The sequence below is a fragment of the Hippopotamus amphibius genome, chromosome 4, assembly GCF_030028045.1.
Source record: "Hippopotamus amphibius kiboko isolate mHipAmp2 chromosome 4, mHipAmp2.hap2, whole genome shotgun sequence".
Taxonomy (NCBI): domain Eukaryota; kingdom Metazoa; phylum Chordata; class Mammalia; order Artiodactyla; family Hippopotamidae; genus Hippopotamus; species Hippopotamus amphibius.
In genome coordinates this window covers 135,980,316-136,003,784 of record NC_080189.1, presented here as the reverse complement: position 1 = coordinate 136,003,784, position 23,469 = coordinate 135,980,316, and the positions used below count along the sequence as shown (strand labels likewise).

General features: G+C 40.3%; 1 protein-coding gene across 3 annotated transcripts in view; it reads right to left on the bottom strand.

Annotated features, from left to right (window-relative positions):
- Positions 1–23,469, bottom strand: part of ODAD2 (outer dynein arm docking complex subunit 2) — a 178,720-nt gene that overhangs the window by 8,046 nt on the left and 147,205 nt on the right. The gene's annotated exons all lie outside the window — the stretch shown is intronic.

Below are 23,469 nucleotides of genomic sequence, written 5' to 3'. Positions count from 1 at the left end.
ACTGGTTACCTAACGTTTGTACAATGTGAAATGATTTTATGAGCTACCACGCTTACTGTGTGCCAGGCACTGGGATTTTTTCTTTGTTGGTTAATTTTATCCTGCTCTGGCCGTTTTCCTTCGCCAGGAACATTCTCAATCAAGGGTACAGAGTTGGAAGTGTGAAATTTTCTGCGTGCTGAAGGTATGAAGGGCTTGATGCTTGAGAAGCATTCCTAGGACCCACTTTTGGTGATGCTGCTGTCTGAATTTATGTTCCCTGCGCTTTATTTTGCTGTCAATGAATGCTGCTCAGTGCATTGTTCATGCACCCAGAGGCTGTGTAGCTAACCCTGCTTTACACATTGAGTAAGGACGTGCTACTTTCCCAAACCACTATCTGAACAACATGTACTGGTATGTGTGTCTTGGTTTTGAATTAAGCTCAGGATTATATGATTTTGTTTTCCTTAAAAGCTTCACAAGCAAACTAGGGCACCCAGAGGAACACTTTAAAACAACTATAAACAGCCACGTAATGGAAACTTAGTGCCAAATCCTGCTTTTGAGGGGCAGCTAGCAGAGTAAGAAGCAGCATGTTTTTAGATCACTAACACACACGGGGGGGGGGGGGGGGGGGCGGGGGGGGAATCTGATACTTTGCGATCATTACTCAAAAGGAGTACTTTCCTTAGGAAAGTGAGATGCAAATTGGGTACAAGTGATTATACAATTGGGATGCATTTTTTTCCGGTATATATTTTTTTGATTTGTAGACTTTTTCCAGCTATAAAAACATTTAAAATCTTATAAGGAGGAAAGACACCACAGGCTTACCTTTTTGAAGTGTTTGTTTCTTTCAAAAACTTTCCTCTTTTTCATTTTCCCCCTCCCCCAAAACACACCCAGAGACCTTAAATTTATTGGGAGTTTCATATATACACTGAAGGAAAACCAGCTCCCTTGTTTTAGAACTTAATTGCACAGAGCGCTTTAAAACATCATTCAAACACATAACTTTTTACAATGTTGGCGTGAACGAGAGCAGGGGGAGGGGCACCGAGAGTGGTTTGTGGACCAGGCTCACGAGTACTTCCTCCAGTGGCAAAGGCTTTGATCACAAGGCACATGGCCTCAGAATGCAGCTGTGACCTGGGCTTCACATCCCCTGGAAGGTGAGACGAAGGTAGCAAGGGAATCAGTGTCTGCGTCCAATTTCTACCTTTACATCTAACAGTTCATGCCTTTATATAATATTTCAGTTGTATGAAAAGTATGTACCAATTTGAGTGATAACAGATTTTCTTGTGGTTGGACTTGACGTTGTTTGGGCGAACCCAGACTGGAAATAGGAGTTTTCATTAGAGCCGGAGGAGCACTGAAATACCTGCATGCACACCAAGCTCAGCGGGCTTTCTGGAAAGATTTGGGGTTCCCAGAGCTGATTTCTACCCTTCTTCTGTTGTCCGTTTACCAGGCATCGAGGTGAGGTTTGCACAACCCAGGAATGAGCGACGCCTTTGCACCCTGTCCTCCTAGGCCGTGGCCTCCTGGCTGTCGGGGCTGGCTGGGCTCTGCTGCAGAGACTCCCAGTGGGCCGCCCACCCCCACTCTAAGCCTTGGTAATTCATTTCATATGGCAGCCTCCCCAGAGCCATGGGCCTCAAAAGACGTTTTACATTTGCTGGTTGGGGCAAAACCTTTGATTCTGCATAGTTGGTGGAGTGAAGCAAGGAACTTGCCTTTTTGCGCTGTCTGTTTGCCTCTGGGTGACAGGAGCACATGCCCTGTGATCCAAGTCCACGTCCACAGACTTGGGAGGGGTCTGTGGGTTCCATCCACTGCCCTTTCTGTGTAGATGCTCCTTCACGCTGTAGTGGGTTTGTCCTCTGGTTCTTCCTCAGGTTGTCTTTTCATGAGCCTTCCACTAGAGAGCTTTTGTGCCCAGACACACCCTCACACACACGCACACACACACGCATGCACACACACACACAGAGCGGATTAGAGTGTTGAGTATGGTGTACTAAGTGGGAGAAATTGGTCACAAAACAAAGAGCCCTAACAGCCCTCGGCTAAAGAATGCTAGGAGTGCTGGAAATGCAGAATGACTTGGTTCTGGTTGGTTCAGGAGCTTGTGGGACCCTGCTCTCTATACTAGAGGAAAACGAAGCAGCGAGTCCCTGGGTGGAAGCTCATGGTGTCACTTGGAATGGCTTCACGTCCCTCTTCCATTTTCCTTCCTACCAAATATAAAGAACATCTGTGCCTACAGAGGTTTCCTGGATAAGAATGCTAAAGAAAAGATAGGGTAAGGACTGATGCAAAGATACACATGGACACAGTTTAGAATTTTATTTTGCTACTGCATAGATCAACGTGACAGGTAATTCTCTGGAGTGAAAAAGAAAAAAAGAACATTCTCATAGATGATGGAATGTAGTGGGCTGTGAGTTCACACTCGGGGTTCAGACAGTCTGTTTTTGAGTCCTGGGTTCTCCTCCCTGTGTATGACCTGGGGTAACTCTCCCTGAGCCTCAGTTTTCTTATCAGTAAAATTAGGATTTCCAATAGTGCCATTTTACTAGGATAGATGTGGGGATTCCATGAGATGGTGAATGTAAAGTTCTTATACTACACGCTCCTAAGTGATGATCCTTATTATTGCTACTACTGTTGTTGTGAGTTGGAGGTTGTCATTGAGTAGAGAGATTAAAATAAAATTTGCCATCAGCTCACTTCCAATTGGACTGATCCAAACAAGCAATTTTAACCTAATTATATTGGAAATTAATGTTAACAGGAGGTTTGTGGTATCCTGTTAAGTGAACAAAAATAAAAGGCAAGGAAGTTACACTTACACAACTCTGTGTTCATTATAATACACTGATCAGTTCTTATTCAAATTAGAGTTTCCTCCTGAGTCAGTGTCTAGTCCAGAAGGACATCAGACCCCCACAGATGAACAAAGGCATGACGTAGATAATTAAAATGGGATAAATACTTTGGATCTGGAATATATTTGCAATGGGAAATAGAAGTTGGATGAATATGGAAGTGGTCAGTGGAATTTTAAATATTCACAGAAAGGTAAGGCTAAACTACATAACTTATTAATTTATATCATAAAAAAACAACTCACCCACACCTCCTGTGTTATTAGAATAATTGAAAAGACTTCTTTACCTCCTTCTTGCAAAGGCTATCCTACAAACTCATTTGCAAGGTCGACCAGAACTCAAATGCATTTTCAGTCAAGTATTCTTCTTCCTCTTGGGTTGGAAGATGTTGAAGTTAACTCAGTCTGAGCGAAGGAACGTGGAGAAGATGGTAGAGAAGTGAAATAAACTGATAATTTAATATCTTAAATAATTACTATTAATCTCTTCCCCTGTCTGACCTTTACGAGACCTGATAAGAAAAAGGTAAGTGCCCAGCCTGCAAGTGCTCTAGGAGGAAGGCAAGGATGAGCTAGGAGAAGGTGCCATCTGGGATAAGGCCAAGGGGCGTGGGCACAGGAGGCTCCCTGTGATAACCCCGAGTTTACTACTATCTGTAATAGCTCCATAAAGGAGACAAGCTTGTATTTTCAAGGTTCTCGGAGCAAGCCCTGGCTCACAGTAACGGCTCTCCAGCCGTTAGCCCTTATTACTCGAGTAGAAAACACACTTCAGGAGCCGTGCACTCATCCTGACACTAGTAACAACTGACAGTGATGAGAAGTGTCCAGAATCGGCTGGAATGACTGACTCTCTCATGAAGAGGTCAGGCTGCTGCTGGGCAGTGGAGGCTGGGCCATGTGCGTGGGCACCTCTGCAGAAGGGAGGGCAGGAGTTTCCCAGGAGAAGGTCAGTGGGACAGTCTCTGAGTCCCTGTCAAGTTCCGCTTCTGTGAGAGCTTCCAAGAGTCCCTTCTGGAGACATGAGGGAGACCCGAGAGACAGGGCTCACAGTCCTCGGGGCCTCTGGTGGCTGGAACATAGGCCGGGTGCTGCAGGTCCTACAGAAACATGGAAGAAGGGACAGACAGCTCTGTATATCTGCTTCGAGTTTCACTGTGGCCTTCCTCTGGTTCTTAGTAGCTCAAAGAACACTTCTGTGGGATAAAATGATCTTGAAATAGAGCCCTCAGGAACTTCATCAATGTGTGGTCAAACAAGACCAAGTATGAATTAGAATATGACTTGGGCTTGTCAACATTCTATTTGAAGGTTTAAAAGACATTTAAAAGATATTAGAAGGATAATCATATCCTCCAGTAGCTTCTTGAAAAAGTGTGCAAAGGAGGTAAACCTCTTAAAACTTACATGACTTCTTTCATACGTGGTTTAACAGTTTGCTGGGTATAGAATTCTAGGTTGGAAGTAATTTCTGAGGAGTTGGAAGAGTTTTGAAGGCATTGCTCCATTTTCTTGCTCCCAGTGTTACTGTTGAGAAGTCCAAAGTGATTCTTGATGTTTGGTTTGTCATCTCTCTCTCTCCTTCCTTCTCTTTTGAAGATTACAAAATCTTGTGTGTGTGTGTGTGTACTTAATGTCCTAAAATTTTACAATGCTGTATCTCATTGTAGGCCCATTTTTATCCATTGTATGCAGGGCACCGGATAGGCCCTTTTAATCACTTCAGTTCTGGGAGATTGTCCAATTATTTCATTCCATTTCCTTGTCTCCGTTTTCTCAGTTATCTCCTTTTGAAACCAATCTTCCGAAGTTAGGTCTTTTGCATGGTTCTCTTTTTTTAATCTTTCCTATTTTCATTTCTTTATCTTTTTGCTCTTTCTGGGAGGTGTCTTTACCTTTATTTTCCAACTATTCTATTGAATTTGTGCTTCCTGGATTTTTTTTTTTTTTAAGAGAGTCTTATTCTGATTTCATGGATGTAATACCTTTTATATCACTCTGAGGATATTAAGTTTTTTCTTCTGTGTGCTACACTCTGTTTCTTCCAAGGATTGATTTGTTTGTTTCTGATTGTTTCTATCTCTATCTTACAGATTCAAGGCATCCTTTAGATGCAGTTACTCATAGGATGATTGGAGATTTTTGCACGTAGATGGGGCTTGCTGACTCTGTGCTTTACTGCAGGGCTATCTGGGTGGTCTCGGGCCACTCACAATGGTGCTGTCTATGGAGACACCAGGTTGAAGGGGCCTGAAATGCAGCCCTCACTTATTTACCAGTTCATGAACCCTGGTCAGCGGCTATGTCTTCCTGGAAGAGGGATGCCTTTTTTCTCCCACAAAACTGTGATTTGCTTTTCAAGTCTGACATTAGCAAATCTTCATCTACCCAGGGGGAATATCTTTTTCCAATTCATACAACAGCTTCCCACAGGCCAGCGGAGGCCCTGAAAAGTCTGGCTGGAGTTCTCCCCAGGTCAATATCTTTATATCTTTTGTGTTGAGCTGGTCAAATTCTGCAAGAAAGAGCTTTTCAGACTCCAGCCAGCAGAGTAAGGTCCCGGCTTTGAGAGATCTGTGCGTAAGACAGAGCGCTCCATTTAATGGCACTTAATCTCCGTCTTGGGTAGAGTAGCCGCACCTCACAGTGGCTGCTGTCCTCCAGCCCAGAGACACTGTTTTACCCTCTATAGACAGATGCTGGACTGGGGAGGGGCAGTGACTCTGTGGGGTGCAGTTGGGAAAGGGGCTCTAGCTTTCACCTAGTCTTCCTTATTGGAACCTCCATCCTCAACCCTACCAAACAGTTCCAGAGGTACTTAGTACTACCAGTTCCTGATATTTTGAGGCTTCCACACTGTAAATTGGGTTTGGTCTCCATTTTTCCCACCATTGACTTTGCTTTCTGGCTCCTCAAATCTGCTGGGCAGTTGCCACTCTTCCATTGCATTTCAACATATACAATTTTATTATTTTCTCCTCTACAATTCTCCAGTTCTCCTTGCCCCTGTTGGGTCTTTTTTTAAAGTCTCTTGAATGTAATGTTGGTAGATTCCAGAAGGAAGAAAAATTAGACTCAGGGGTTTAATTGGTATCTTACTTGAAATTGTTCATAGGTTTCCTCCAGGCTCTAAGAAAAACGCCCTCTTGTTATCAACTCTGGATACAGTGCCTGTATTTAACTGGGGTTATCTCCCTTTGGGAAGAGACTGAAAATCTATGTGGTTGTCTGTGTCCTATTGTTAAATCAGTTTTGTGAAAGAATATTTAGAAGTAAATTTTTTTTTGGAGAGAAGATATATGTATACACACACACACACACACATATATATATGCAGTCATCCTTCAGTATCCCTGGGGGATGGGTTCCAGGACCTGCCATGGATACCCAAATCCACAGATGCTCAAGTCCTATAGTTGGCCCGTTGTATCTGTAGTTACACATCCATGGATTTAACCAACTATTGAAAAAAATCTGCAAATAAGTGGACGCACACAGTTCAAATCCATATTGTTCAAAGTCAACTCTGTGTGTGTGTGTGTGTGTGTGTGTGTGTGTGTACATATATATGGTGAATATAAGTTGTACATATGATGTATACTATATCAAGGAGTGGAATGAGGTTGACTTAATTGTGGCTCCTCCAAAATTTAAATCTCCAGCTCTAACTTGAACTCTGACCATTCGACTGCCTGGTTCACATCTCCACTTGGATATAAAAATACACATTAAATTTCACGTGGACAAAGCTGAACTCCTGATTCTCCCATCTGAAACCTGTTTCTCATAGCCTCCCCATTTCGATTCTTATCTGTTGGCTCTGCCTTCAAAATGTACCCAGAATCTGACCTCTTCTCATTACCTCCACCAGCTCTGGTCTGAGCCACTATTATCTCTTGCCTGAATGTAATAATTAGGCCATGTTTTTGATATGCAAAAAGATCAGGAGCTGACTTTGAAGGTACAGCCTAGAGAAAACTAAATCATTCAGATTGGCAACTTAGGAGAATCTTTCCTTCTTTTAAGAAGAAAAGGCAGAGAAGAGAAAAGACAACTAAGTGATCTGCTAGGAGAATGAGCACCTAAGTCAGAAATGTTGAAGGGACTTCTTTACACTGAAAAGAAATGGTACTAATTAATAACAAGAAATATACCAAAGTAAAAAATTTTGCTGGAAAAGGTAAATATACAGTAAAGGTAATGAGTTGATCACTTATAAAGCAAGTATGAAGGTTAAAGACAAAAGTAAAATTAAATAAAACTACAACAATTAGTCAAGGATGCATAAAATTAAAAGATGTAAAAGGTAACATAAAAATATAAGACATGATGGGGGGAATAAAAAATAAAGTTCTAGAATGTGTTCAAATTTAAGTTGTTATCAACTTAAAACAGACCTTTACATACATAGGATGTTATATGTGAACCTCACGGTAACCACAAAGAAAAAACTTATAGTAAATACACAGAAAGAAAAATGACAAAAGAACCTGAACATAACACTACAGAAATCCATGAAACCAAAGGAAGAGAGAAAGAGAAGAAGAAAGGAACAGAGAGAACTACAATCCAAAAACTGCAAGCCAGAAAACAACCAACAAAATGGCAGTAAACACATAACTGTCAATAATTACTTTAAATGTAAATGGACTAAATGCTGCTATTGAAAGACACAGAGTGGCTGAATGTATGAAAAAACAAGACCCAACTATATGCTATTTACAAGAGGCTCACTTTAGAAGTAAGGGCACACACACTGAAAGTAAAGGTATGAAGAAAAATATTCCATGCAAATGGAAATGAAAAGAAAGTTGGGATAGCAATACTCACATCAGATAAAATGGACTTTATAATAAAGACTGGAATAAAAGACAAAGAAGGACATTACATAATGATAAAGGTGTTAATCTAGCAAGAAGATTTAAACATTTATAAATATAAATGCACCCAACATAGGAACACCAAACTATTTAAAGCAAATATTGATCTTTGCTATTACTTCCTTCATTTCTTTTTCATTTATTTCTGACCTGATCTTTATGATTTCTTTCCTTCTGCTAACCTTGGGGTTTTTTTGTTCTTCTTTCTTTAATTGCTTTAGGTGTAAGGTTAGGTTGTTTGAGATTTTTCTTATTTCTTGAGGTAGTATTGAATTGCTATAAACTTCCCTCTTAGAACTGCTTTTGCTGCATCCCATAGGTTTTGGGTCATCCTGTTTTCATTGTCATTTGTTTCTAGGTATTTTTTGATTTCCTCTTTGATTTCTTCAGTGATCTGTTGGTTGTTTAGTAGCATATTGTTTATCCTCCATGTGTTTGTATTTTTTACAGTTTTTTTTTCTGTAATTGATATCTAGTCTCATAGTGTTGTGGTTGGAAAATATGCTTGATACAACTTCAATTTTCTTAAATTTACCAAAGCTTGATTTGGGACCCAAGAGGTGAATCTAAAAAAAATGGTACTGATTAACCCAGTGGCAGGGCAAGAATAAAGATGCAGATGTAGAGAATGAACTTGAGGACACAGGGTGGAGGGGGGGAAAGGGGAAGCTGGGATGAAGTGAGAGAGTAGCATTGACATATATACACTACCAAATGTAAAAAAGATGGCTAGTGGGAAGCTGCTGCATAGCACAGGGAGATCAACTCAATGATTGGTGATGACTTAGAGGGATGGGATATGGAGGGTGGGAGCGAGGCTCAAGAGGGAGGGGATATGGGGATATATGTATAAATACAGCTGATTCACTTTGCTGTACAGCAGAAACTGGCACAACAGTGTAAAACAATTATACTCCAATAAAGATCTGAAGAAAACAATAAAAAATAAATAAAGCAAATATTAATGAGCTTAAAGGGAGAAATTGACAGCAATGCAGTAGCATAGGGGACTTTAACACCCCACTTATATCAATGGATAGATCACCAAGACAGAAAAATCAGTAAAGAAACATCAGCTGTAAATGACATATGAGACCAGAGATTTAACAGATTTATACAGAACATTCCATCCAAAGTGCACACAGAGCATTCTCCAAGGTTGAGCACATGTTAGGCCAGAAAACAAGTCTCGAGAAATTCAAGAAGAATGAAATCATATCAAGCATTTTTTTTCTGACCACAATGGTATAAAACTAGAAATCAATTATAAGAAGAAAATTAGACAACCATAAATATGGAGATTAAATAATATGCTACTGATCAATGGGTTATTGCAGAAATCAAAGGAAACATTTAAAAAATACCTATAGACAAATGAAAACAGAATTATGACATGACAAAGTCTATGGGATGCAGCAAAAGCTGTTCCTCACTATGGAGGAAAGTCCATAGTGATACAGGCCTACTTCAAGAAAGAAGACAAATTCCAAATAACTAATCCAACTTTACATCTAAAGGATCTAGAAATAGAAGAACAAATGAAGCCAAAGGTAGTAGAAGGAAGGAAACAATAAAGATCAGAGCAAAAATAAATGAAATAGGGGCTAAAAAGACAATAGAAAATATCAATGGAACTAAGAGCTGGTTCTTTGAAAAGATAAATAAAATTGACAAACTATTAGCTTCACCAAGAAAAAGAGAGGGCTTAAACAAATGAAATCAGAAATGAAAGCACAGTAACAACTAATAGTAAAAAAATACAGAGGATCATAAGAGACTACTATGGACAATTATACACCAACAATTGAACAACTTAGAAGAAATGGATAAATTTCTAGAAACATACAATCTTCTAAGATTGAATCATGAAGAAATAGAAAATCTGAATAGTTTGATTACTAGTGAGAAGATTGAATCAGTAATCAAAAACCTTCCAACAAACAAAAGTCTAGGACCAGATGGCTCACTAGTAAATTATACCAAACATCCAAAGAAGATTTAATACCAATCCTTCTCAAACTATTCCAAAAAAAAACATGAAGGGAAGAAACACTTCCAAACTCATTTTTCGAGGCCAACGTTACCCTGATACCAAAACCAGAGAAGAATACCACACACAAAAGAAATTACAGCCAATATCCTTAATGAACATAGAAAATCCCCAACAAAATATTAGCAAACCAAACAACAACACATTGAAAGGATCATACACCATGATCAAGTGGGATTTATTCCACAGATGCAAGGATGGTTCAACATCCACAAATCAATCAGTGTGATTAATACATTAACAAAATGAAGGATAAAAAATATATGATCATCTCAATAGATGCAGGAAAAGCATTTAACAAAATTCAATGCCCATTTATGATAAAATTCTTAACAATGTGAATATTGAGGGAATGTACCTCAAGATAAATAAAGGCTATATATGATAAACACACAACTAACATCACACTCAGTGGTGAAAAGCTCAAAGCTTTCCCTCTAAGATCAGGAACAAGACAAGGATACCCACTCTCACCACTTTTATCAACATAATAGTATTGCAAGTTCTAGCCACATGACTTAGGCAAGAAAAAGAAATAGAAGGGAGCCAAATTGGAAAGGAAGAAACAAAATTGTCACTATTTGCAGATGACATGATATAATATGTAGAAAACCCTAAAGAGTCCAGCAAAAAAAAAAATTCATTTGCTAGTTAGAACTAATAAATGAATTCAGTAAAGTTAACAACTTTAATATACAGAAATTTGTTGCATTTCTACACACTAATAATGAACTATCAGAAAGAGAGATTAAGAAAACAATACAATTTACAATACTATCAAAAAGAATAAAAAATACCCAGGGATAACTTTAACCAAGAAGGTGAAAGATGTATATACTGAAAACTATAAGACACTGATGAAAGAAACTGAAGAATAAACAAATAAATGAAAAGATATTCTGTGATCATGTATTGGAAGAATTTATATTGTTAAAATGTCCATACTATATAAAGAAATCTCTGGATTTAATGCAGTCCCTCTCAAAATCAAATGGCACTATCGATGGGAATAGAACAATTATTCAAAAATGTGTATGGAACCACAAAAGACCCCAAATAGCCAGAGCAGTCTTCAGAAAGTAGAACAAAGCTGGAGGTATCACACTCTTTGATTTCAAAGTACATTGTAGAGCTACAGTAATCCAAACAGTATGGTTTTGCATAAAAACAGAGACAGAGATCAATGGAACAGAATAGAGAGCCTAGAAACAAATACACACATATATGAACAATTAATTTACAACAAAAGAGTCAAGAACACATACATGGAGAAAGAAAGTTCTCTTCAATAAATGGTGTTATGAACACTGGACAGCCATAGGCAAAAGAATGAAACTAGACTATTATCGTATACCATACACAAAAATTAATTTAAAATGGATCAAAGACTTGACTGTAAGACCTGAAACCATAAAATTGCTAGAAGAAAACATAGGCAGTGAGGTCTTTTGACATTGATCTTAGCGACGTTTTTGTGGATCTGACTCCAAAGGCAAGGGAAACAACAGCAAAAGTAACCAAATGGGACTGCATCAAACTGAAAAGCCTCTGCACAGCCAAGCAACATACTGAATGTGAGCAGATATTTGCAAATCATAAAACCAATAAGGGCTAACATCCAAAATATACAAAGAACTCATACAACTCAACAACAAAAAAGCAACCTGATTAAAAAATGGGCAGAGGACCTGAATAGACATTTTTCCAAAGAAGACATACAGATGGCCAACAGGCACATGAAAAGATGTTCAATATCCCTAATTATTAGGGAAATGCAGATCAAAACCACAATGCAATATCACCTCACACTTGTTAGAATGGATATTATCAAAAAGACAACAAATAACAAGTGTTGGTGGGGATGTGGAGAAAAGGGAACTCTTGTGCATTGTTGGTAGGATGTAAACTGGTGCAATCACTGTGGAAAACAGTATGGAGATTCCCCCCAAAAGTAACAGAACTACCATATGATCTAGCAATTCCATTTCTGGAATTTATCTAAAGAATGCAAAAACACTAATTCAAAAAATATATGCATCCCTATGTTCATTATAGATTGTTTACAATAGCCAAGATTTGGAAACAACCTAAGTGTCCATCAGTGGATAATTGGATAAATAAGATATTTTATGTACACACACACACACACACACACACACACACACAATGAAATACTACTCAGCCATAATAAAGAATGAAATCTTGCTATTTGTGACAACATAGATGGACCTTGAAGGTATAATGTCAAGTGAAATAAGTCAGAGAGAGACAAAGACCATATGATTTCACACATGTGGAATCTAAAAACAATCCCAAGAAAACAAAACCAACAAACAAACAAAAACAAAAACTCATCGATACAGAGAAGAGACTGGTGTTTGCCAGAGGGGAAGAGGGTTAGGAGGTGGGTGAAATGGGTGAACTGGGTCAATAATATAATGATGGATGGCAACCTGACCTTTGGTAGTGATCACTTTGTAGTGCACACAGATGTTTAATTATAATGTACACCTGAAGCTTATATGTTATATACCAACTTTACTTCGATAAAAAATTACAAAGATTGAATATGCAGAAGTTAGAGGAAATAGCAAATGTCAGAATTTCCAGCTTCTGAAGAAGACAAAATGGGATCGTGACTGCAGTGAGGGGGAACAGCCTGGAGAAGAAATGCTGAGATACCAGAGAGAAGATGTTTACAGTGAATGTAGCTACAGGTAAGTTTGTAGGTGTGGGACTGGAAGTTGAGGTATTTTCTTCCTATAACTTCCTTGTTCTTTTTAATATAGAAGGCAAATTCATGTGAGAAGTATCCCTACTTAACACATAGGATTATAATTGATAATTTCACATAGAAGTATTTTTAAAAGCAAGAATTTGCATTGGAGAAAAGACAGCCCCTTCAATAAGTGGTGCTGGGAAAACTGGAGAGCTACATGTAAAAGAATGAAATTAGAACACTCTCTAACACCATACACAAAAATAAACTCAAAATGGATTAAAGACCTAAATGTAAGGCCAGACACTATAAAACTTAGAGGAAAACATAGGCAGAACACTCTATGACATAAATGGCAGCAAGATCCTATTTGACCCACCTCCTAGAGTAAAGGAAATAAAAATAAACAAATGGGACCTAATGAAACTTAAAAGTTTTTGCACAGCAAAAGAAACCATAAACAAGAAGAAAAGACAACACTCAGAATGAGAAAAAATATTTACAAACGAAGCAACTGACAAAGGATTAATCTCCAGAATACATAAGCAGCTCATGCAGCTCAATATCAAAAAAAACAAACACCACCATCCAAAAATGGGTTGAAGACCTAAATAGACATTTCTCCAAAGAAGACACACAGATGGCCAACAAACACATGAAAAGATGCTCAACATCATTAGTCATTAGAGAAATGTAAATCAAAGCCACAATGAGGATGGACCTAGAGACTGTCATACAGAGTGAAGTGAGTCAGAAAGAGAAAAACAAATATTGTATATTGACATATATATGTGAAATATAGAAAAATGGTACAAATCAACCGGTTTGCAAGGCAGAAATAGAGACCCAGGTGTAGAGAACAAACATATGGACAACAAGTGGGGAAAGCAGGAAGGGTTGGGGGTGGGGGTGGGGATGAATTTGGAGATTGGGATTGCCATATATACATTACAGTAAATAAGAAAAAAAATACCAAATTGTGCACTCTAAATATATGCAGTTTATTGTCTGTTAACTGTATTTCAATAAAAGTTCTTAAAAAAAAAACTACAATGAGGTATCACCTCATACCAGTCAGAATGGCCATCATCAAAATATCGAGGAACAATAAATGCTGGAGAGGGTGTGGAGAAAAGGGAACCTTCCTGCACTATTGGTGGGAATGTAAATTGGTACAGCCACTATGGAGAACAGTATGGAGGTTCCTTAAGAAACTAAAAATAGAACTACCCTATGACCCAGCAATCCCACTACTGAGCATACCTGAGAAAACCATAATTCAAAAAATACATGTACCCCTATGTTTATTGCAGCACTATTTACAATAGCCAGGACATGGAAGCAACCTAAATGTCTATCAACAGATGAATGGATAAAGAAGATGTGGCACATATATACAATGGAATATTATTCAGCCATAAAAAGGAATGCAGTTGAGTTATTTGTAGTGAGGTGGATGGACCTAGAGTCTGTCATATACAGTGAAGTAAGCCAGAAAGAGGAAAACAAAATAAAACAAAAATGGTACTGATAGTGCCAGGGGAAGAATAAAGATGCAGATGTAGAGAACAGACTTGAGGACACAGCGGGTGGCGGTGGGGAAGAGAAGCTGAGAGAGTAGCACTGATATATATATACTACAAAATGTAAAATAGATAGCTAGTGGGAAGCAACTGCATAACACAGGGAGATCAACTCTATGATTGGTGATGATCTAGAGGGTGGGATAGGGAGGGTGGGAAGGAGGCTCAAAAGGGAGGGGATATGGGGATATATGTATAAATACAGCTGATTTACTTTGTTGTACAGCAGTGGAAACTAGCACAATAATGTAAAACAACTATACCCCAATAAAGATCTGGAAAAAGAAAAAAAACACAAACAAATGCAAAAAAAAAAAAAAAAAAAGAATAAGAGCTATGCACTCTTTATTAGAAAATAATTACCTTAATTATATAAAGGTGTTTTCCATGGAAGGATTTTGTTTTGGTTTACAACTTTGTTCTAGGAAATGCTAAGAATTTATAAAATCTGAGGTCACTCTATAAAATTGAATCTTCTCAAGCTAAGCAAGAATTCTAAATTGTTTAATAAGAATAAAGCCAGGCGAAGAATCATCTAAGTATGGATATATTAAAATGGGTAAAAATGGCCACAATATTCCTTAATATTAGAGTCAGTCTAAATTCTTAATGTTATTTGCATTTATATTTATCTCTAAAAATTGGCACATTATAAGAAGGAATTCAAAATCAAAACATGTTAATATTTAAAATACCTTACTGGCTATAGAATTCATTCTCCTGGGAGTAAACATGGAAGGATATCCAGAAGAAATGAAGCCAAAGAATTGAAAAGGAAAGAAAAAAAAAAACTTTAGTTAAACCACTTTCCCAACTCTATTTTGATTTCTTTTGAGCTTTCAAAAGCAGATTAATATGGAAAAATAAAGTGTAAGGCTGGAGAAAAGAGCCACAATTTTTCTTCTTCAGTGTCAAAGAAATAGCTTTCCCTGCTCCTACTAAATTGGAACTAAGCTTATAAGGTTGAAAATAAATGACTAATATCTTGGGAAATAACCTAAGTGAAAGATTCTTTTGGCCCAATGATTGCTTTTCTGAAGCTCCAGTTGACTTATTCTCATTCTCAAGGCCTCTTCTGCCCCTCCTTCCATCGCACCCTACTGGTATCAAGTATACCTAAAAGGCAGTCTCGGCACACGCTGCCCATCACGGAAATATTTTCCTTCTCTGATACAGTTTGTGGGCAGGAATAAGTCAAAAGTGGTTGTGCTTTCTTCATTTACCTTTTAAAAACTTATCTCTGATGTCTCAGATCTTTAAAAATGGAACCTAAAAAATATCACCATAAAATTTCACAATGTAATGTTTCTACCAACTCTGAGAAAAACTGTGATAACACTCTAAAAAGTTTTAATACCTAACTATTAACTTTTATCTTCTCTTTTTGCTAAAATTATATAAAATGATACTTTTAGTCTCATCTATATAAGAACTTCAAATTTCAGTGAAAGAAACTGAATGAATTTTATGACAGAATGATTCTTCTTCCGCTCCTGGCAAAGACCGTGTTCATTTCAGAGCCCATCTTGGAATTGTTTTTACCAAGTTAGCTGTTCAGAACTTCAGGGTTGGCTCTAAGCGTGCTATCTAGGCCAGTGATTAAATAAAAAAAATTTTTCAGCAGTGAAACTCTTTTCCTTTCTTTTTAAAAAAAAAATTACCAAGTATTTATCACTATGAATTGATGTAAAAATTAGCACTATGTAATCTCATTTCCAGGCATAAGCATATTCAGAAGGAAAATTTACATATATTTATCATAAAATAGTAAGTAGCAAGAGAAATATAATTTTATTAATCCTGGAACTATCTTGCAATATTACTAAGAATATTTAGGACTGGAAACTAATAGTACAAATTGGAATGATGAAATATGTCTCTACCAAATGCAGATGCATTTTTTTGTGTCATGTATATTTCCTCTAATTTTTATTAGCAGTGCCCTGAGTTGGAAGAACGTTTAATTTAACGTCTAGATGTACTATGTGAAAGTAATACCCATATAATTTTTGAAAACTGTTTGTTTCAGTTTAAATGGAAGCAATTCTTAGCTGTGCAGTGATTCTTAGCATATTTCTTTTAAATGTAGTTCTCAAAAAAGGATAAATACATTAAACTCTGAAGAGTTTTGATATCTTTTGATATATTTTCTTGCACATCTGAAATTGGTCATCATAAACTTTATATGATTTAGGAATTTCTTTCTTAATATACAAGTGCACATAATCTTTCTAAAGTTCTAGAAAGACCTAGCAATAGAAAGTCGCAGGAACTTTTAAAGAATGGGAGAACTTTTCCTTTCTCCCCCCAAAACAAAAACTCAACTCTTCTATGAAATTCACATATATTGATACATACACATACTGCGTAAGGGGAAACGGCAGGGGAAGCAGGGCCTGGATCCCTGGAACTCTGCCTGTTCCCTCTTGTCCCTCCTATGGTACTGTCTCCAATTTGTGATACACAGCAAACCACTCATCTCCATAACCTTTGACCTCCTCGCTCTTTATTTCCATTCTCACAACAGCACAGCTCCCCTTGGTGCTCCTTCCAGTCCACCCTCACTTCCCAACAATTGCCCCACGGTCCTAAAAACTGCCTTTCCCTCGGCTCTGATAGTCTCAGCTAGACTTTTGGAAAGGGACAGTTTAAACACATTCCTTCTCCGTTTTAAAGGAGTCATAGCCTTGCTTATGTTTCTTGGATTTCAAAATTTGTGTTTTTAGGCTAAGTCTTTAGCTTAAAGAATTTCAAATTATATACCAAAGCGATACATCTTAGGCAGCACAAATGAAAGAGTTGTGTTTAGGAAGGTCTTTGGTCCCCCCTGAAATGATATGTACAGGACACTGTTTCTGTGTGACCTGTCTCAGAATCCTCCTGAGGGAACGAGGCTGGGTCACAGTCCTGACACTGCTTGGGGACCAATCCAGAGCTACTCATCAAATATGCTAACAAAGTTATACTTTCAAACTTACTTTAAAGTCAATTTGGATCCAAGGTACTAAACTAGCTTATCATGTCAGTACTTATTTTGTGTTAATCTAGCTGTCTTCAATATATCTAACACTTCTGGCAAGATTTTCCTTTTAAATTTTGGATGTGATGAGTGCAGGTGGGCAGGTCTTTGTTTCCTTGTCAACCAGGAAAAGATGTTGCTGGTCACCTGCGATGTGGTGTGAAAGGCACTATGAGGAAGGCATGGTCCAGCTGTTGAGGAGGGTAGAGGGTGCGGAGTGAGGCATGTGGTGGGCAGCCCAGGGGAAGAGCCCCCCACCCCACCCCTGCCTTGGGGCAGAGGACCCAGCTTTCTGGTTGTTACCTGCCCCGTGGCCCCAGACTCATGGAACAGCTCGGGGGAGGTCTCTCTCCCTTTCTACAAAGCAAAGCCTAGGCAGAATGCAAGCTAAAGCTCAGTTCATCACCACCCAACCTCCACCAGAGATGATGTTCCCCACCCATCACAGAGCCAGGAAAGGCAGGGAGGGTGGGCATCCTCCAAGAAGGAAGGGGACAATAAGAACAATGACCAACATTTCAACCAAGAGTCAGCACTGACCATGTCAGAGGCACATCAAAGTGCCTTGAATAGCTAAGTCATTTCATGCTCTCCACAAACCCAGGGTTAAATGCTATTACTAATATTCTAGTGTTACAGGCTTCCCTGGTGGTGCAGTGGTTAAGAATCCACCTGCCAATGCAGGGGACAGGGGTTTAAGCCCTGGTTCAGGAAGATCCCACATGCCGCAGAGCAACTAAGCCCATGTGCACCACAACTACTGAGCCCACATGCCACAACTACTGAAGCCTGAGTGCCTAGTGCCCGGGCACTAGAAGAGAAGTCACTGCAATGAGAAGCCCATGCACTGAGACAAAGAGTAGCCCCCACTCACCACAACTAAAGAAAGCCTACGCACAGCAACGAAGACCCAACTCAGCCAAAAATAAAAATTAAAAAAAAAAAATTCTAGTGTTACAGATGTGGAAACGGCAGCACAGAGAGACTAAGTCACTTGCCCAGAGTTACAGAGCTTAGGAAAGTCAGGATTTGAACATAAGCTCTAGATCCCATGCTCTTACCCATCAGTAACACTGCCTCCCTTGGCAGAAGCACCCATGGAGAAGGAGCTGGTCTGCCTGGTCCCTGGACCCCTGGTGCTGGCATTCCCTGAGGCCATCACGCCCACACCCAATGCTGAAATCTGCGATTATAGTCAGCTGCCTCCACTCGCCATGATTCTACTCAGAGGGGCCTCTTTGTTTCTGCCGGTGCTCCCTGTGGGTCCCCTGCAGACTGAGTGCAATCTGTGGGGACCAGGCCTGACCTGGGGCTGACCTTTCAGACATTTGTCTCCACCAGTGGTGCACTGTTGCCCCTGCTTCATTTTGGACTTGCCGTCCAGCACACTCAGAACTTCTCCTGAAGGCTGCGTCCCTTCCTTTCATCCGTGTATCCTCAGGGGCCACGCCAATTAACACTATTTTGAGGTTAATATGCTCTGCATATTTCAGCTCTAGCAACAAACGAGGCTGAGAAGGTTTTGAAGTAACTCCTCCAATCCTTCCACTCATTTCCACTCATACCCCTTTTTAAATGTACTTGAGTTGTTTTTTTCTGGTACAAGATAAAACTTATCAGTCACTCTTTCCACTCTTTTGGGCACAATGACTGGTCTCTCTGGTTTAATATTCCTAAGAGCTTACCTGCTTTCACAGACTGAACTCCATTGTGTATGTTGTTTTTCAAAGTGTTCCATAAGAGTCTTCCTAGTGCTGATGCTGGAAGAGTGTCGCCAAGGACCAGCTGCCTGATCTCTCTGCTCTGCCTCTTGTCCCCATCGTCCCCATGTCAGGTTCCCTAACCGTAACAAAGCTTACCCTCCCCACCCTGTGTTGTTATGCCACACACACACACACACACACACACTCTTCTTTTGAGTTGCTTTGGTGTAGAACTTTGTCACAAATGTCCTAGAAATCTACATAATGACCAGTTTGCTCCTTTTGGGGCAATCAGGGAGCCCATGAACTATCTATGAGCACATTTCATGGATGACCCAAATATACGTAACCAGCAATGCTAATTTTCCCCCTCCAGTTTTACTGCTTCACAAGTAGGGCAGAACGACTTAATGATGCACTTCAAGAGGCTCTGTTCGCAGTGCGAATCTTATTCTCCATGAGCCAATGGTATGTTAAAGCGCTCACGCCGGAAAATTAAACATCTTTTTCAGGCTGTCAATTTACTCTGACATAAGCAGTTGCTCCGAAAATTATCCTAATGAGCATTAGAGGAATAAACAATAGAAATAAATTTTTGAATTATTACAAAAGAGTTGGAGGGTACAAGAAAGTATCGGTGCAAAACGGCTTTGCCAACTTGGCAGTGGCAGGTGGAGTCTGTGATGAAATTTTTACCTTAATGCAACAGGCTAGCTTTCTCCTTTGCCCAGCTGTGCTTTTTGAAGTTTTTCATGTACCACAAAATACATAATATAGGGCATTTAAATTCACTCCGAACCCCCAGCTACATGACTATGACATATTTGGAGGTGACTCTGAGGTGCATTCCCGAATATGGTGCAATGACTTCTAAATTTACAGTCTGATTTCCTGCTGCCAGTTATGACTGCCAAGTGCTTCTGACAGTGCGGCCAGTTTGTGGTGTCCCTAAAAATCATCAGCAATTTGAAAACATTAGCACCCGGCAATAGTCAAACTTTGCAATGACTGACTGTATTTATCACCTCACTTTTCCAGGGTACAAACTGAAAAAAAAAATCAAAGAGAAAAATTAAACTTCTCCAGCAGGGAAAATATAGAATTGAAAACCAACTGCATTAGAGGAACTCAGCCCTTTTCTATATTGTTCACAAATTAAACAGTTTGGGCTCTGTGGCTACGTAGAAGAAAAATATTGTAATATGCTTCCGTCCGTCAAATACTTTTTGTTTGGTCTTCACATTTGCAGACTATTTTGATATTTGAATATTATGTTATGTGGCAGGACTGAAAATGAGGAGAGGTTCATTGCTTCATTTGACAAATATTTACTAGGTTCTATTTGGTGGCACGAGCTGTGCCTGGGGGTGCAGCAGTGGAGGAGACAGGCATGGCTTCTGTCTTCAGGAATCACAGTCTCCTGAGGCCAACAGCTCCATAATGATGGCGAGAAGAAGGGACATACAAGTCTGAGGAGAGCACAGATGGGGGCAGGGGTAGAAACAGACGTCCCCGGGGAACAAGAGTGAGTCTGAAACCTGAAAGATGGATGTGGACAACACAAAGTGTGCTGTGGGGATCTGAAGGGCATTCCAGGCAGAGGAAGCGCAGTGGGGCGACCTCAGAGGCATGTGCAGAGTGCAGAGGGGCCAGCAGAGAAGTGGCCTCCAGCCCCCACCCCACCCTCTCCACTTGCACATCCTGGCTGGTGGCTGCCCCCCAAGAGCGTTGCTTTCTTTACACAAAAGTAGCCAACGCTTGCAGAGCCATGCCCCATGAGTATATGAATTTGAGTCCAGGATAAACAGTTTTCACATAAAGAACCCCAGACCCTAACCCTAACCCAAATGTAGTGGTTTAAACAGCCTAGAAGTTTGTCTTCCCTTGTGTAACACTGCAGATGGTCCAGGGCTGGTAGCACAGCTCTGCCGTCTTCAACCTGGAGGCTAATCACTGAGTCCAAAGATGCCCCAGTGGCCTCTACCCCTCGTCCTTTGAGTTCGGAGTGGGACCCAGGGAGATGCTTGCATCCTCGATGTGGGGCCAGAAATACAAGTCACCCGTGATACTTTTCACACGTCCCATCCTGGAGAACTTAGTCACATGGTCATGGCGAAAGTCAGGGGAGGCTGAGGACCATTTTCTGGGCTGTGCTGAAACTGTCATTTGCTGTCCGTGCCGAGGTAGGGTTGGGGAGGAGCAAGATGTGGCTGAAAGGCAGGCAGGACTCGGATTACGCAAGGTCTTGCTCAAAGCAAAGGAAACCATGTTAGTGTTACAACGTGTGCAGGGGCAGATTTAGGAGACTCTGCTCGCAGAAGAGGCTGGATCAGGGTAGACACCAGGCAGGGCTTCCCAATGAGTCTCCCATTTAAGTATGCTGTGTCCTTGCTCAGCAGCAAGCCAGATTCTGCATTCAGGGACACATCTGAGCCATATGGTCTCTGAAGAAACGGCCTGAGAGCTTATGTTTCAACAGAAAGAATTTGGTGGATATAGACAGAAACCTGAAACATCCTGTATCATTCAGCTTTCCCCTGCAGTGACCCTCGGATGTGTTCTGAGTTTACATACACTCATGGGTCCCAACAGAGCACACAACCTAAGGTGCAGAGGTGGCTGCCCCAGCGGAGTCACATCTGTAGATACAAGTACGGCCTGCACCCTGGCCAAGCCACATGAGGACCAGCCCACTCTCAAGGGTGGCACAGACCTGCCAGCAGCCTCTCTGAGGAGCACCACATCCCGCCAAGGATGCAGGGCCCATCCACGTGGCACTCAGAGCCTCAGGGGGAAATAGTGCTGGAAGCCAGCTCCTTAGATTCTGTCTACACTGAACACATGGAGGCCGGGGACTTGAGAGCTGCTATCTGAGTTGGCTCAGCGCCCAGGAAGGGGACTTGAATCCAGGGAGGAGCACTTTCGAAAGACACCTACCCCACACCCACAGCCTCCACCCAGCAGGGTTCTGCTCCTGATAATACAGCAGCAGCGTTCAGATGCACCCTGCCAGGCAGCCTCTTTATATGTACAAGTCTCTATCCACACCTTCTTTCTTCCCCTTTCATCCTCTTTGTAACTCCTTGAGGAACGAATTCACATCCTTATTGAAGTGGGGAGGACAAAGCCAGGGAAGCTGAGTGAGCTGCGGCTGTACCCACAGCCAGGACTCACACCCAGGTCTAGTCTGGCACCAACACAAGCTCATTTCCCTGCACCCTGTGTTATTTATTTAATGAGTAGGTTTCTCCCTCAGATTCATCCATTTTCTAAATTGGATTAATGAACTAGCTTTGGGACATCTGTCTAAATTGTACGTAGTATATTCTGTAGCTATGCCACCTAAAATGGTTTTTTTCAAAACCTACCTCAATTTGCATACCAATCACTGTCTATATCCTATTAAAAGCACATCAGAAAATTCTGATGTTCTCATTCTTGCAAAATGGCTTGTGGTAGCTTTAGTGCCCACATGCTGTCAGGATCCTTGTTTTCATGGTTCACTATCAAATCATTCTTTTTATGATAGGACATCACTTCTTTTAGGATTTCAATGAATATGAAAAATACAGGTAAGCCATACTGGTGGTTTTGATTATTAATGGTAAGGGTTATCAATTGACTGATTAATAATTAAGTTCTGATTAATCTCTTATTAATTCAGTTGAACAGTCAGCAGAGCTAGAATGTGAAATGGTGCTGAAGCATGGGGGACTTAACAAAGGTCACATCTAGTGAGGGCAGTTTCGTGAGTCACGACTCAGCCTGGGGCTTCTTTCACTTAGCCCAGTGTTTTTGAGACTTGTCCGTGTCGTGGCATGTGTCACTGGCTTGTTCCTTCTTGTTGCTGAGTGGTCTTTCATGGTATGAAGGCACCTATGGTTGTTTATCCACTCAGCCATTGAGGGACATTTTCATTGTTTCCGTGTCTGGGCGACTGTGAGTAATACTGCTGAAACTATTCACAGAGAGGTCTTTGTGTGTATGTGCATTTTCATGTTTCTCCTGGGTAGATATCTGGGAGTGGAGGAGCAAGGCCATGTGGCATGCTTAACTTTCTGAGAAACTGGCAAACTGTTTTCCCCGGGGGGGAGGGGGGCTGTATCATTTTGCATTTTTGTCATCAGTGTGGGAGGGTTCCGGTTCTCCACATCCTTGTCAGCACTTAATATTGTCAGTCTTCTGAATTTTAGCCATTCTGATAGGTATGTGGTTGTGTCTCATAAAGTTTTGGTTTGCATTTCCCTGATGGCTGTTGGTGCTGAGCGTCTTTTCATGTGCTTGTGCTTGCCATATCTTTGCTGAAGCCTCCAGATATTTTGTGCAGTTTTAATTGAGATGTTTTTCTTCTTATTATTGAGTTGTAAGAATTCTTTGCATAATCTGAATAATACAAGTCCTTTGCCAGATATGTAAATTTTATACATACACGCACACACACACACACACACACACACACACACACATGGGGACTTGCCCTGGTTTTGCAGAAAAAAGTTGGACCCAAAGTTGCTTCCATCAGGCTCCTGAGTCTCCTCTTCCAAGTCCCAAACAGGCCCACTGTGAGGATATCCAGGACTTGTATAAGCAAAACTGATGGAATATTTTGGCACGAGAAAGGTGTAGGTCCACATATA